At 39.2% G+C, this 5,507-nt stretch overlaps 1 pseudogene; it reads right to left on the bottom strand.

Annotated features, from left to right (window-relative positions):
- Window positions 1-768: 768 nt before the first annotated feature.
- Window positions 769-4,973, bottom strand: LOC103646331 (uncharacterized; annotated as a pseudogene).
- Window positions 4,974-5,507: the final 534 nt, after the last annotated feature.

Below are 5,507 nucleotides of genomic sequence, written 5' to 3'. Positions count from 1 at the left end.
CGCGCTTTTGATTCCTTGCGATTGCAATTAGAGCTCTAGTTGAGTTCACTACAACACACCTTACCTTCTATGACATTCACCTTGTGTCATTGATAAGTGAATATATGTCATATTTTGAAATCTATGACGCATGTGTGACGTTTTTTGGTTCGTCATGTATGTGACGTGGCTAAACATGTTCTATGACGATTTGAAGTTTTTCTGTCATTAAAATTGTGACAATTATACTTCGTCATAGATTTTATGACATTTGCATATTGTCATTACGCCAAACAAGAACGTCACTAATAATCAGCTAGAGGCTTGCCATGTGGACCAAATTTTGTCATAAAATCATGCGTACTAGTGATGTGGAGCTGATGTGGCAAATGCTTATGACGTTTATCAATATGACATGTCGCTTTTCAATGACGAACTTCGTTGTCATAATTTATAAAATGGCTCGTCCTAGTGCTACGCCAAAATTGTGGCCTCATTAAATCTAATTTGTAATTTTCTATTAATACAATTTTATATTAGCAAAATCTGTAGCCTATTTTTTGAACAATCACATTCAAATGTACAGATGTTCGCATGTCTTATTTCACAAAATGTACATATCAAAAGACCAAAATGATAGGAAACACAATTTGTAATTCATAGGTCACAATACGTCTTATAAGAAGCAACAATGTTCAACACAACTTGGAGCTACTAGTAACAAAAATCAACAAACTTGGACCTACTTAGTTGTACATGTAAACAACTAGCAACCAACTATTGATAAAACTAGACATAGTTCAACTAAAAACCAAATTTCAGAACAGAAACATCCTACAATAGTTCACTGTTGGTGGCTTAGTAACTTTATGACCCTGGATTGTGTTGACCCTGGTTGAAGCTCAATAGTTGGCGAAGGAGACCATGCATTTCTTGTGATGTCTTCTTTAAACCCTCTATTTCCTCAGAATGTTTTACCCTTGACGTTTCTGATTCCATCTTCAAATTATCCAACTCTTGTCGAAGTTCTTTTTCTTGCTTCTCATTCTCAAGCTCAACCTGAAGATCGTGGACCTATAAATAAACATAACATATTACTTCATATCTAGACATGCACATATAGAGAAATAAGAACAAGAACATAATTAATTGTAGCTACTTTCAGCTAGTTGTGCTGCTAGTCAAGAATGGAATATGATCTGCTAGTTGTGCAAAAAAAGGGCAATCAAAATAGTTTTAAATTTTCTAGATACTGTCAGCATTAATTCTAGCTACTTTCAGCTGCTCTTGTGTGTACAATTGTACAGTAATGGTATAGTAACATATGAGAGTAGATAGCAGCAACCTAGAACCATTTATTCGTCACCTAATACCCTTATCGTTGTCCATGTACAGTACTTAGTACAACATAATAAGTAGTGGCAGCAGCCGCAGCCACTAATTCTCGCAGTCAAACAAGATGTTCTCTATGTCAAACCCTTTAGAAAAAGTACATGTTGCATGTACAAATGATCCAAAGAAAGAAGGGAACATGACTGGTATGTGAAACACTTGTACCTGTGATGATATTGCACCTCTAGAGGTACTCTTAGAGGCTGAACAAACACCTGCAACACGAAGAAAAGTAGTTGATTTGACAACCTAAGAAACAGCTTCTTTTGCTGACTTTGGTTCCTGTCCATCTTGTACTGGTTCACTCATAATGCCTTCCATATCATCCTAGCAAAATGACAATAGTAGATGTTTCTTACATGGTATTATTGATGTATACTTTATGTAGAGAAGTAATAAAAGTAAACAATCACTTACAATTGCTTTCTGTACAGACTCGGTAAATCCATTTTTTTTGCCACAATGGAAGTTCTTGAATAGATCAATTGAGGTGGGCTCTACATCTTTGAATATATCTTTCTTCTAAAATAATTGCAAACAGTAACGAGCTATTATCTTGAAACAAGAACATGGTCTCAAGAATAGTGATCATACACATTATTGTTTCATTTCTTACCACAACATGGGCCTGTGCAATGTAGCATCGAGATCCAGTGCGCTGATGTAACCGGACATTCTCTCGATTTAGTTGGTTTTTGGTACACTTTTCCTGCATATGATACATGAGTGACATGACACAAGAAAGTATCTGGATAATATAAAAGATTCAATGCAAGATAGCATGAATGCAACAAGATGAGATGTTGCGTCTTCAAGAAAACATTGATAATAAACAGTTGTATTGCTTATGGGGGAAGCTCTTAAACATTTAAGAATGGCACCGTATACTGTGTAAAACGAACTTCTGTGCTAACCTGCTAAAACGTGTTGAGGGCCTTTAGATCCATAATCAAAGGATAACCTTAATCCAACCTCATAATCTTGGCTTTTTTTTTCCAAAGAACCCCTCCTCCCGTTGTTCTCCGCCTGCTGCCAGCGGGCGGCACCGCCGTTCTCCGCCGCCCCACAACGATTTTCCCCGTTGATCCCCTCAAGAAACGTGAATCTGTCGATTGCTGCCGGCCCACAACGATCTTCTCTAGCACCTATCATGGTCGACGCCAACCCACCCAAATCATCTCGGTGCGCTGCCATGGTCGACACCGACCTGCCTCGATCTTCTCCAGTGCCTGCTGGTCTAACGAGTCCTTCGCCACCTGTTGTTGTTCTCTCTATCCCCAGCCCTTCGATCCCGGCCACATTGAGCTCAACTCCATGGATCCTGCACATCTCATTTCATCCTTTGGAACACCATTCTGTTTGGGTTTAGATAACAGAGTTCAGCAGCACTCAAGCATTCTGTTTGGGTTTACATAGCAGAGTTCAGATCAGCAGCGTTCAACATTCTGTTAAGTGCACCACCACCACTCCATCAGCAACATCGAAGAAAACCAAAGCAACATCAAGTAGTATCAGCGGCGTGTATCAGTAGGAGCACTGAAGAAAATGGTTTTGTTCTGGCAGCAGGGGGCGATGGGTCTATTTGGCTGATTGTTTGTGTGGAAGTGCTGGTGGCTGGCCTGGCATCTTCTAGGTGATGATGAGCAGGGAGCGACAGGACTGTTTGGCCTCGAAGGAGAAAATGTTTTGGCGGATAGCAAAATAGGAGAAAGTAGTGGTTCTTTAGAAGAAAAAGTTGAATATGACGTAGAACAAAAGATTTTCAGTTCTGATGAGAGAGCTGTATATGAAGAAGCCCTGAAGCATATCACTCAGGAAACGAAGGAGGAAGATCTGCCCAAAGGTGGTATGTCAGTTTTACTGCTTAAGCATCAGAAAATAGCATTGGCGTGGATGCTTTCGAAAGAGAATTGTTCACATTGTCGAGGTGGAATTTTGGCAGATGATCAGGGTGTTGGGAAGACAATTTCAACGATTGCCCTTATACAGAAGGAGATGGTTAAGCAGTCTAGGTTCATGACTGCTGGTTCATACAGTACAAAGTTTGTCCCAAACAGTGATTATGACAATGGCAGTGATGTTGTGATTAGCATGGACAAGAAAGAACCGAAAGATGAACCCTTGAATGAGCTAGATGGTTCTGCACGATTGCATGTCGCCAGCAGTCTTAAGCTCTGTGATAGTAAGCCAAACACTGCTACTGATAAAGTTGAACCTAAGAAGAAGGCCAGAGTGAGGGACTCTGCATCAAACTTGAGGTCGAAGACTAGACCAGCTGCAGGAACAGTGGTCGTCTGCCCTGCTAGTGTTCTTAGGCAGTGGGCTAATGAGCTCTCTGTGAAGGTTATGGAAGATAATAAATTGTCAGTCTTGGTTTATCATGGAAGTTCAAGGACTAGAGATCCTAATGAGTTGGCAACATATGATGTTGTTGTCACCACGTATATGACTGTGGCAAATGAAGTACCTAAAGAAAATTCTAATGATGAGCGAAAGAAATGTGAAATGGCCACTGGCTGAGTGTCTGAGGCTATGAACATAAAGCGTTAATAGATCAAATTCAGCTAGCAACAATACTCAAGCTTGTTAAATTTATATTGACTAAAAAGAATAAATGAACACCCAGGAACCAACCAATATTGGTATGGTGTCCACAATTAACATTAGAAGCTCAAAGGAAATATGTAACAAATTCCAGCATCACTAACTGACTATGTTCAAAAGGAGAATGTAGCATACCTTATCGAATTATTTTAAACATATTATAATTTAATTGGCATACCTTGTGCTTTGCGTCTGACCACATCTCCACCAATGCTTTCCATTGATCGTCTGTCATATGTTTAACTGGCGATGTGGTCCTCACTTGATTTGCTGGTATACCATTGAAATATTTTTTTCAGCTGGTACCTCATCTGTCGTTGTCCACCCTTGAGCAAATCGGCACATGCGGCTTTGATTGCATTATTGTTGGTGTCCATGGTGAATTGGGCCTAGTAAAGAGCATAAATGGTAGAATTTCAAAAATGCAAAAAAGTTGAATGATATTTGAATGGAGTAACATTGAATGATTGAATTTCACTTACAGCAACTTTGCCGATATAGTTTGTAACAATTGACTTATCCTTCTTGTACTCTTTCCAATGCCGGAGGATGGGCATTTGTTGCCTAAGTATAGTCCCGCCCTCGGATGCAAGTTTGGCAGCTTGCATAGGTGCTTCTGGCCGTATCTTTCCTTCAGCAATGTGTATGGGGATGTTAGTGCATAAACCTCTACTTATCCTATCCAGTTCTCTGCCCATACTTCTATTCCTTTTTCCATTTGGATCTATGGTTGCCTCAAGTGCACCTAATGAAATCATATAAATTGGTTAGTGTCAATCTATAAGTTGTTGTTTGCAACACACAATCAGGTTATGTATATAATGAAGCCAGAAGAATTGTAATCATGGAATTGTAAAGATGATATTGCTAATCTAGCCAGAAGGACATTAATCATGGAATTGTGATGCTTAATGGTTTGTTACAAATGGAAAAGTTATCTCTAGTTTTGAGCCACACTCATTATTATGTTTACTGATTACCAGAGTAATAGGACACATGATAGTATGTAACTAATCATTGTATGAAAACAAAATGAAAATAGATTGCATTGCACAAATTAGATAGAATCACTTGCCTTGATCACTAGAGTTGTTCTGGTCCTGTTGAGGGGTGGATGTGATAGTAGAGATGCCTAAGGTTTCTACTTGTTGCAGTTCTGGACCGAAAGTTAATGCCAAATCCCTTGTATTCTGCCTAGTAAATCTTGTAGGTTCATCTTGTTGCGCAGGTGCCAAGACCCTCTTTAATCTGTTTCTCCGGTTTGTTGCACACTTGTGGAAAAAATATGAACCACATTAGCAAATTTGTATGCTGAAATGTACAAGAAAATTAGATTGAAGAAATATCTACATGCGACGAAAAATAATACCTGATTGACTTCCTCATCTTCAGAACCTTCACCTTCCTGGACCTCATACAAAGATCCAGATTTTTCACGAGTGTCAACCTTGCTCTTTGCAGAAGTATGGTTAAGTATTGACGCTAGTGTAGTGACACCAAGTCTTTGCAACTTTTGGTTATTCCTCATCAAA

This window comes from Zea mays, chromosome 2 (genome assembly GCF_902167145.1).
Source record: "Zea mays cultivar B73 chromosome 2, Zm-B73-REFERENCE-NAM-5.0, whole genome shotgun sequence".
Lineage (NCBI taxonomy): Eukaryota > Viridiplantae > Streptophyta > Magnoliopsida > Poales > Poaceae > Zea > Zea mays.
The sequence above is the reverse complement of the archived record's forward strand: the minus strand, read 5'-3'. Positions and strand labels throughout refer to the sequence as shown.